The following is an 11535-nucleotide window of genomic DNA, read 5'->3' as shown; positions in this document are numbered from 1 at the left end:
AATAAAATAACAATGAGGTGGGCGGGGGACATGGGGGGGGGGGGTTGTATATTGTAGCATCCCGGAAGAGTTAGTGCTGCAAGGGTTTCTAGGTATTTGTTCTGTTGTGTTTATGTTGTTTTACGGTGCGGTTGTTCTCCCGAAATGTGTTTGTCATTCTTGTTTGGTGTGGGTTCAAAGTGTGGCGCATATTTGTAACAATGTTAAAGTTGTTAAGAGGGCAGCCCTCAGTGTGACCTGTACGGCTGTTGACTGCATTCACTTGCGTGTGTGTACAAGCCGCATATATTATGTGACTTAGTCGACACGCTGTTTGTATGGAGGAAAAGCGGACGTGACGACAGGTTGTAAAGAATGCTAAAGGCAGTGCCTGTATGGCACGCCCCCAATGTTGTTGCCCGGGTGGAAATCGGGAGAATTTCAGGAGAATGGTTGCCCCGGGAGATTTTCGGGAGGACCACTGAACTTCGGGAGTCTCCCGGGAAAATCGGGAGGATTGGCAAGTATGTGAATACGATGTTACGGTATAATACCGGCAGGCCAGCTCTAATTTTAATTTGATATTGCCTCAAAGGCCAAATAAAATTATACGGCAGGCCAAATCTGGCCCACGGGCCAGAGTTTGACACCCATGCACAAACCCCTCTTCCACCGTGAAGCCCCCATTTTGCAAATCAATTGGCGCAAATACATGTTTTTGGTGTCAAAATAATTAATTAAATACTTATGTAAATCTACTGTATTCATTTGTAGTCGGGACAATATAACTGAGTATTGCCCTCAAATCAGTCCAACCCTATAATGGTTAGTGTTAGGGTTATAACCCTAACCCTAACCACTATACCAGGGGTCACCAACCTTTTTGAAACCAAGAGCTACTTCTTGGGTACTGATAATGCGGAGGGCTACCAGTTTGATACACACTTAAATAAATTGCCAGAAATAGCCAATTTCCTCTCTGAGCTGCAACCTTATCGTGGTAGAGGAGTTTTCGTGTCCCAATGATCCAAGGAGCTATGTTCTCCGGGGGCATAAAGCCCCCTGGTAGGGTCTCCCAAGGCAAACAGGTTCTAGGTGAGGGATCAGACAAAGAGCAGCTCGAAGACCTTTATGAAGAAGAAAAAGCATGGATCCAGAATTCCCTCGCCCGGACGCGGGTCACCGGGGCCCCCCTCTAGAGCCAGGCCCAGAGGTGGGGCACGATGGCGAGCGCCTGGGGCCCGGCCGGGCACAGCCCGAAGAGGCAACGTGGGTCACCCCTCCAATGGGCTCACCACCCATAGCAGGGGCCATAGAGGTCGGGTGCAATGTGAGCTGGGCGGCAGCCGAAGGCAGGGCACTTGGCGGTCCGATCCACGGCTACAGAAGCTAGCTCTTGGGACGTGGAACGTCACGTCACTGGGGGGAAAGAGCCTGAGCTAGTGCGCAAAGTCGAGAAATTCCGGCTGGATATAGTCGGACTCACTTCGACGCACAGCAAGGGCTCTGGAACCACTTCTCTCGAGAGGGATTGGACCCTCTTCCACTCTGCCGTTGCCGGCAGTGAGAGGCGACGGGCTGAGGTGGCAATTCTTGTTTCTCCCCCGGCTCAAAGCCTGTACGTTGGAGTTCAACCCGGTGGATGAAAGGGTAGCCTCCCTCCGCCTTCGGGTGGGGGGGCGGGTCCTGACTGTTGTTTGTGCTTATGCACCAAACAGCAGTTCAGAGTACCCACCCTTTTTGGGAACACTCGAGGGAGTACTGGAAAGTGCTCCCCCGGGTGATTCCCTTGTCCTACTGGGAGACTTCAACGCTCACGTTGGCAACGACAGTGAAACCTGGAGCGGCGTGATTGGGAAGAATGGCCGCCCGGATCTGAACCCGAGTGGTGTTTTGTCATTGGACTTTTGTGCTCGTCACAGTTTGTCCATAACAAACACCATGTTCAAACATAAGGGTGTCCATATGTGCACTTGGCACCAGGACACCCTAGGCCGCAGTTCCATGATCGACTTTGTAATTGTGTCATCGGATTTGCGGCCTTATGTTTTGGACACTCGGGTGAAGAGAGGGGCGGAGCTTTCTACCGATCACCACCTGGTGGTGAGTTGGCTGCGATGGTGGGGGAGGATGCCGGACAGACCTGGGAGGCCCAAACGCATTGTGAGGGTCTGCTGGGAACGTCTGGCAGAGTCTCCTGTCAGACAAAGTTTCAATTCCCACCTCCGGAAGAACTTTGAACATGTCACGAGGGAGGTGCTGGACATTGAGTCCGAGTGGACCATGTTCCGCACCTCTATTGTCGAGGCAGCAGATCGGAGCTGTGGCCGCAAGGTAGTTGGTGCCTGTCGGGGCAGCAATCCTAAAACTCCTTGGTGGACACCAGCGGTGAGGGATGCCTTCAAGCTGAAGAAGGAGTCCTATCGGGTCCTTTTGGCTCATAAGACTCCGGAGGCAGTGGACAGGTACCGACAGGCCAAGCGGTATGCAGCTTCAGCGGTCGCGCAGGCAAAAACTCGGACATGGGAGGAGTTCGGGGAAGCCATGGAAAACGACTTCCGGACGGCTTCGAAGCGATTCTGGACCACCGTCCGCCGCCTCAGGAAGGGGAAGCAGTGCACTATCAACACCGTGTATGGTGCGGATGGTGTTCTGCTGACCTCAACTGCGGATGTTGTGGATAGGTGGAAGGAATACTTCGAAGGCCTCCTCAATCCCACCAACACGTCTTCCTATGAGGAAGCAGTGCCTGGGGAATCTGTGGTGGACTCTCCTATTTCTGGGGCTGAGGTCGCTGAGGTAGTTAAAAAGCTCCTCGGTGGCAAGGCCCCAGGGGTGGACGAGACCCGCCCGGAGTTCCTTAAGGCTCTGGATGCTGTGGGGCTGTCCTGGTTGACAAGACTCTGCAGCATCGCGTGGACATCGGGGGCGGTACCTCTGGATTGGCAGACCGGGGTGGTGGTTCCTCTCTTTAAGAAGGGGGACCAGAGGGTGTGTTCCAACTATCGTGGGATCACACTCCTCAGCCTTCCCGGTAAGGTTTATTCAGGTGTACTGGAGAGGAGGCTACGCCGGATAGTCGAACCTCGGATTCAGGAGGAACAGTGTGGTTTTCGTCCTGGTCGTGGAACTGTGGACCAGCTCTATACTCTCGGCAGGGTTCTTGAGGGTGCATGGGAGTTTACCCAACCAGTCTACATGTGCTTTGTGGACTTGGAGAAGGCATTCGACCGTGTCCCTCGGGAAGTCCTGTGGGGAGTGCTCAGAGAGTATGGGGTATCGGACTGTCTTATTGTGGCGGTCCGTTCCCTGTACGATCAGTGCCAGAGCTTGGTCCGCATTGTCGGCAGTAAGTTGAACATATTTCCAGTGAGGGTTGGACTCCGCCAAGGCTGTCCTTTGTCACCGATTCTGTTCATAACTTTTATGGACAGAATTTCTAGGCGCAGTCAAGGCGTTGAGGGGTTCCGGTTTGGTAACCGCAGGATTAGGTCTCTGCTTTTTGCAGATGATGTGGTCCTGATGGCTTCATCTGACCGGGATCTTCAGCTCTCGCTGGATCGGTTCGCAGCCGAGTGTGAAGCGACCGGAATGAGAATCAGCACCTCCAAGTCCGAGTCCATGGTTCTCGCCCGGAAAAGGGTCGAATGCCATCTCCGGGTTGGGGAGGAGACCCTGCCCCAAGTGGAGGAGTTCAAGTACCTAAGAGTCTTGTTCACGAGTGAGGGAAGAGTGGATCGTGAGATCGACAGGCGGATCGGTGCGGCGTCTTCAGTAATGCGGACGTTGTACCGATCTGTTGTGGTGAAGAAGGAGCTGAGCCGGAAGGCAAAGCTCTTAATTTACCGGTCGATCTACGTTCCCATCCTCACCTATGGTCATGAGCTTTGGGTCATGACCGAAAGGATATGATCACGGGTACAAGCGGCCAAAATTAGTTTCCTCCGCCGTGTGGCGGGGCTCTCCCTTAGAGATAGGGTAAGAAGCTCTGCCATCCGGTAGGAACTCAAAGTAAAGCCGCTGCTCCTTCACATCGAGAGGAGCCAGATGAGGTGGTTCGGGCATCTGGTCAGGATGCCACCCGAACGCCTCCCTAGGGAGGTGTTTAGGGCACGTCCAATCGGTAGCAGGCCACGGGGAAGACCCAGGACACGTTGGGAAGACTATGTCTCCCGGCTGGCCTGGGAACGCCTCGGGATCCCCCGGGAAGAGCTGGACGAAGTGGCTGGGGAGAGGGAAGTCTGGGTTTCCCTGCTTAGGATGTTGCCCCCGCGACCCGTCCTCGGATAAGCGGAAGATGATGGATGGATGGAGATTAAAAAAAATGGGTATTTCTGTCTGTCATTCCGTCGTACATTTTTTTTTAACTTTTACGGAAGGTTTTTTGTACAGAATAAATGATGAAAAAAACACTTCATTGAACAGTGTAAAGGAGGAGAAAACACGAAAAAATTAAAATTTAATTTTGAAACATATTTTATCTTCAATTTCGACTTTTTAAAATTCAAAATTCAACCGAAAAAAATTAATAGAAAAACTAGCTAATTCGAATCTTTTTGAAAATTTTGAAAAAAAGAATAGATGGAACATCATTAGTAATTTTTCCTGTATAAGATTAATTTTAGAATTTTGAAGACGTGTTTTGAATAGGTTAAAATCCACTCTGAAATGAGATTTAAATTTGATTCTACAGATTTTCTAGATTTGCCAGAATATTTTTTTATTTTATTTTAATCATAATAAGTTTGAAGAAATATTTCACAAATATTGTTCGTCGAAAAAACAGAAACTAAAATGAAGAATTAAATTAAAATGTATTTATTATTCTTTACAATAAAAAAAATACTTGAACATTGATTTAAATTGTCAGGAAAGAAGAGGAAGGAATTTAAAAGGTTAAAATGTATATGTGTTTAAAAATCCTAAAATCATTTTAAGGTTAATTGTATTTTTTCTCTAAAATTGTCTTTCTGAAAGTTATAAAGAGCAAAGTAAAAAAATTTATGAATTTATTTAAACAAGTGAAGACCAAGTCTTTAAAATATTTTCTTGGATTTTCAAATTCTATTTGAGTTTTGTCTCTCCTACAATTAAAAATGTCGACCAAAGCGAGGCCTGCTTGCTTGTAAATAAATAAAATGTAAAAAAAATAGAGGCAGCTCACTGGTAAGTGCTGCTATTTGCGCTATTTTTAGAACAGGCCAGCGGGCTACTTATATGGTCCTTACGGGCTACCTGGTGCCCGCGGGCACTGCGTTGGTGACCCCTGCACTAAACAGTGTACATCCACGACTAAACTACTGACTAAACTACTACCACAACTTGGTTTACTATTTATACAATATAATAATGTAGGGTTACTGACTAAACCATCCACAAAATCTCGTCTTAAATCTCGTCTTGCGATATGCAAATTGCTTGCACACAATGGAAATGACGTATAATTTGCAAAGTGCGCGAGATTGGTGAAATGCTTACAACACCGAAATACGTTTTTCAACTTGTTTAAGTCGGGGTCCACGTTAATCAATTCATGGTAAAGTGCATGGACCGTTATTTTTATCTTAACTAAATACGTTTATGCGATTAATTTTCTCTCCTTTGCTGCACCTACGTAATATAATGCAATATTAGTTCCATGTTATCGTTCTAAGGACAAAGGTGGTTAAGTGGGCGTGCCAGTAACTTGAGGGTTCCAGGTTCGATCCCCGCTTCCGCCATGCGATTGATTGATTTGGGCTTTTATTAGTAGATTGCAGTTCAATATATATTCCCAATTGACCACTTTGGTAAATGGTAAATGGGTTGTACTTGTATAGCGCTTTTCTACCTTTTTAAGGAATTTAAATGACTTTGACACTATTTCCACATTCACACACACATTCACACATTGAGCGCGGGAGCTGCCATGCAAGGCCCTAACCACGACCCATCAAGAGCAAAGGTTAAGTGTCTTGCTCAAGGACACAACGGACGTGACTAGGACAATAGAAGGTGGGGATTGAACCAGTAACCCTCAGATTTCTGGCACGGCCACTCTCCCAACTTCGCCACACCACTAAATGGTAACACCCGAGTAAGTTTTTCAACTAGTTTAAGTTGGGGTCCACGTCAATCAATTCATTTTAGTCACTGCCGTTGTGTCCTTGGGCAAGACACTTTACCCACCTGCTTCCAGTGTCACCCACACTGGTTTAAATGTAACTTAGATATTGGGTTTCACTATGTAAAGCTCTTTAAGTCACTAGAGAAAAGCGCTATATCAATATAATTCACTTCACTTCACAACAACTATGCTAACTTTGAATTGAGTCTACCCGAGAGAGTGGTGTCGTTTTTTTTAATCATCAACACAACATTTCACAAATGTTTAAAAACTAGCATGTAGATTGCATAATAAGCTGTAGAAATGAGACACTTGCAAATAAATACACAGTACTATTCAGCAGGGGTCCCCAACCACCGCTATGGAGACCGGTTCCGGTCCGTGACGCATATGCTACCGGGCCGCAGAGAAACATTAAATATGTTTTTAAATTTCTGTTCAGGAGAGAACACACAGAAGATAATAAAAATAATAACAGTAGAAATTAACAAATTAAAAAGATGGTTTGACAAAAACAGACCATCATTGAATCTCATCATCCATCCATCCATCCATTTTCTACCGCTTATTCCCTTTGGGGTCGCGGTGGGCGCTGGAGCCTATCTCAACTACAATCGGGCGGAAGGTGGTGTACACCCTGGAAAAACTCGCCATCTCATCACAGGGCCAACACAGATAGACAGACAACATTCACACTCACATTCACACACTAGGGCCAATATAGTGTTCCCAATCAAGCTATCCCCAGGTGCATGTCTTTGGAGGTCGGAGGAAGCCGGAGTACCCGGGGGGAACCCACGCATTCACGGGGAGAACATGCAAACTCCCCACAGAAAGATCCCGAGCCCGGGATTGAACTCAGGACTACTCAGGACCTTCGTATTGTGAGGCAGACGCACTAACCCAGTTAATATCAGCTGCCCAGTGCTGATATCAATCAGACCTAACCCCCTCACCCCAACACTCTCCACATCCAACCCCCCGGATTGTAAATAATGTAAATAATTCAATGTATATACTCTGATGATTAACTTGTGTGATGACTGTATTGTGCTGATAGTATATATTTCTACCATGAATTGATTAACGTGGACCTCGACTTAAACAAATTGAAGAACTTATTCGGGTGTTACTGTTTAGTGGTCAATTGTACGGCATATGTACTGTACTGTGCAATCTAGTAATAAAAGTCTCAATCAATCAATTCCGCCATCCTAGTCACTGCCGTTGTGTCCTTGGGTTAGACACTTTACCCACCTGCTCCCAGTGTCACTCACACTGGTTTAGATGTAACTTAGATATAGGGTTTCACTATGTAAAGCGCTTTGAGACACTATGGAAAAGTGCTATATAAGTATAATATATTTATATGAGACTCCCAGAAAGAGAGGTGTCGTTTTTTTGTTTTCAACACAACATTTCACAAATGTTTAAAAACTAGATTACATAATAAACTGTAGAAATAAGACACTTGCAAATAAATACACAGTACTATACAGCAGTGGTCCCCAACCACGTGACGCATTTTTTACCGAGCCGCAGAGAAACATTACATATGTTTTTAAATTTCTGTTCAGGAGAGAACACACAGAAGATAATACAATTAATAACAGAAGAAATTAACAAATTAAAAAGATGGTTTGACAAAAACTGACTATCATTTTTTTTTGTTTTTGGACTTGACTTGACTTTATTAATTAATGCTTGCAGTGGAGCCAAGGCCCCACTGAAAAAAACAGCTGAACTTTACAATAAACATCAAACAAACAACAATAAAAAGAACAAACAGTATTTTAAACATTTTGAACAACCTCAGGGCAGCAGCAGCATGGAAACTGTTAGCATTCTGGTATATGACTATATTACTTATTTAATTAGATAGTGTCATTATACAGCTTAATTGCAGCGTGCAGGGTAGAGTTTTTAAGTCTCTTTGTCTTTGCTCTGGGCTCGGGTTCAGCCAGCTTATGTTGGTTGCTCAATGTCCTGGCAGTGCGGCTGGCTCGTGTTGGAGGTAGCAGGTCATGCAAAGGATGTTGCTCATCATGCATATCCCTGACCAGCTTCACTGCAGCCTTCTCTCTCCTGGTCTGGAGCGATGGTAGGGGTTGGGAAATCTTTCCAGCTCTCCTCGTAATGATTCTACAGGCACGTTTCTGGACTCGCTCTAACTCTGCCTGTTGTTTTTTGGAGCAGCCCACTAAGAGCACTGAGCTATATTCCAGACACGGCGTGATGAGAGTGGTGTAGATAGTAACAAGGTCGTCTGCAGGTAGTCCATGTCTCGCCATGACTGTGAGGTAGTGCAGCCGCTTGGAAGCTGTTTGAATCTCAGTCAAACTAAAATAATACTATTTGGTAACAGTACAAAGGAGCATCGTACATAAATACAAATAGACGGAGGAGATATTGAAAGGGTAAAAGAAACCAGATTTTGGGGAGTAATAATAAATGATAAAATGAACTGGAAAGCTCATATAAAAATATACAACAAAAGGTGGCAAGAAGCATTTCAATAACGAACAAAGCAAAACATGTCCTGGGCCAAAAATCTCTTCATATTCTCTATTGCTCACTGGTGTTACCATATCTGAGTTATTGTGCTGAAATATGGGGAAACAACTACAAATGTGCGCTACATTTGTTAATGGTGTTACAAAACGGATCAATTAGACTGACACGTAATGTTGGATATAGAGAACATACAAACCCTTTATTTATTGAGTCAAAAATATTGAAGTTTGAGGATTTCACCTGTCCCACTAAACCTACCCAATAAACTTGTTTATACTGTAGATGTACAATAAAACTCCTCATAGGAAGTTATCATTTGTTATATTTCTATAACTTTGTGATATAATACAAAGCACAATAATGAACATATAAAATATATAAATGTGACAGATTGTAGCCAAAGCTGATTTCCATCTGCAGTCCCCAGCAGGTTGATGCAGGGCATCGCATTGTAAAGAAACAGGCCGAGGGCTCCCACTAATTCAGCGTTACAGTGTGAGTTGTATTTTTCATGCACTTATTTTTTCTGTATTTATCTGGCACAAGTGGAAAGCCAGTCCCTGAAAATAATGCCTACATTAAACCAGTCTGTGGTCCAAAAAAGTTAGGGGACCACTGCTTTCAGTGACGTACGGTAAACTAAACACCAGGTCAGTCATAGATACAATTGGAGGGTTTTTTTCTTCTTTTTTTTTTTTTTAACTTAAATTCATATGTGCAGCTCTAATCATTGTTGATTTAGGTTGCACATTAGAATAACCGGAAAAAGAAATAAATAACTTGCTTTTATAAAAGTGTTAAAATGATCTTATGATATATAAAATGAGTCCAAAGAGTATTTGATAAAGTTGTTATTAAATAGTTGTTGGTCCCATTTGCTTTTAACAAAATAAATCAAGTATTGTGAGTGTGTCTTTCCTTTCTGTGTTTGTATTGATTGATTGAAACTTGTATTAGTAGATTGCAAAGTTTAGTACATATTCCGTACAATTCACCACTAAACGGTAACACCCGAATAAGTTTTTCAACTTGTTTAAGTCGGGGTCCACGTTGATCAATTCATGGTATCTGAAGCAGCAACAGCTTTCCTCCATGAAAACCTACTTTGTATGATCACATTAATTTTGTCTTAAAGTCCAGTTTAGAGAAGTATTTAATCTTGGATACAGTATATAATCCTCCATATTGGCAGACACATTCATCCAGCCATCCATTTTCTACCGCTTGTCCCTTTTGGGGTCGCGGAGGGTGCTGGAGCCTATCTCAGCTGCATTTGGGCGGGAAGGCGGCGTACACCCTGGACAAGTCGCCATCTCATCGCAGGGCCAACACAGATAGACAGACAACATTTACACTCACATTGACATTCATACACTCGGGCCAATTTAGTGTGGCCAATCAACCTATCCCAATTTCATTCCAGGCAATAAAACAATGTTTTTGCATCTGACAAAAAAAACCCACAAACACTGGATGGAATGATGGTTAAGCCACCTGATGCCTCACTTGCCTCCCCTGACAGCACGTCACTGAGTCTGCTATACAGTATACTGGGGGTCACCAATGCAGTGCCCGCGGGCACCAGGTAGCCCGTAAGGACCATATAAGTAGCCCGCTGGCCTGTTCTGAAAATAGCGCAAATTAAATTTAATTTTAATTTAATTTTAATTTAAAAAGCGCACTTACCAATGAGCTGCCTCTATTTTTAAAATTGTATTTATTTACTAGCAAGCTGGTCTCGCTTTGCTCGACATTTTTAATTCTAAGAGAGACAAAACTCAAATAGAATTTGAGAATCCAAGAAAATATTTTAAAGACTTGGTCTTCACTTGTTTAAATAAATTCTTTTTTTTTTTTTACTTTGCTTCTTATAACTTTCAGAAAGATATTTTTAGAGAGAAAATACAATTAACATTAGAAATGATTTTGGGATTTTTAAACACATATACATTTTTACCTTTTAAATTCCTTCCTCTTGTTTCTTGACAATTTAAATCAATGTTCAAGTACATATTTTTTTCTATTGTAAAGAATAATAAATACATTTTAATTTGATTTTTCATTTTAGCTTCTGTTTTTTCGACAAACAATATTTGTGAAATATTTCTTCAAATTTATTATGATTAAAATAAAATAAAAATATATTCTGGCTAATCTAGAAAATCTGTAGAATCAAATTTAAATCTGATTTCAAAGTGGATTTTAACCTATTTAAAACATGTCATCAAAATTCTAAAATTAATCTTAATCAGGAAAAATTACTATTGAAGATTCGAATTAGCTAGTTTTTCTCTTAAATTTTTTCGGTTGAATTTTAAATTTTAAAAAGTCGAAATTGAAGATAAAATATGTTTCAAAATTTAATTTTCATTTTTTCGTGTTTTCTCCTCTTTTAAACTGTCCAGTTAAGTGTTTTTTTTTGTTTTTTTTTATCATTTATTCTCTACAAAAAAACTTTCCGTGAAAGGAAAAAGAATGTACAACGGAATGACAGACAGAAATACCCATTTTTTAAATATATATAGATTTATTTATTAACGGTAAATTGAGCAAATTGAGCAAATTGGCTATTTCTGGCAATTTATTTAAGTGTGTATCAAACTGGTAGTCCTTCGCATTAATCAGTACCCAAGAAGTAGCTCTTGGTTTCAAAAAGGTTGGTGACCCCTGCAGTATACGGTAGCTTAAGAATTGATTGATTGATTGAAACTTTTTTTTAGTAGATTGCACAGTTCAGTACATATTCTGTACAATTGACCACTAAATGGTAACACCCAAATAACTTTTTCAACTTACGGGGTCCACTTAAATCAATTCATGGTAGAAGGTAAAGAACCAACTAACAAGTGGCCATTGGGGAAGAAAACTATCTTGATTTGTATTTCAGAGTTCTCTGCTATTTAACTGAGAGTCTCTTCGGTGTTTTTTAGAATTAG

Source organism: Nerophis ophidion, linkage group LG02, assembly GCF_033978795.1.
Source record: "Nerophis ophidion isolate RoL-2023_Sa linkage group LG02, RoL_Noph_v1.0, whole genome shotgun sequence".
Lineage (NCBI taxonomy): Eukaryota > Metazoa > Chordata > Actinopteri > Syngnathiformes > Syngnathidae > Nerophis > Nerophis ophidion.
This window is presented reverse-complemented; position numbering follows the sequence as displayed.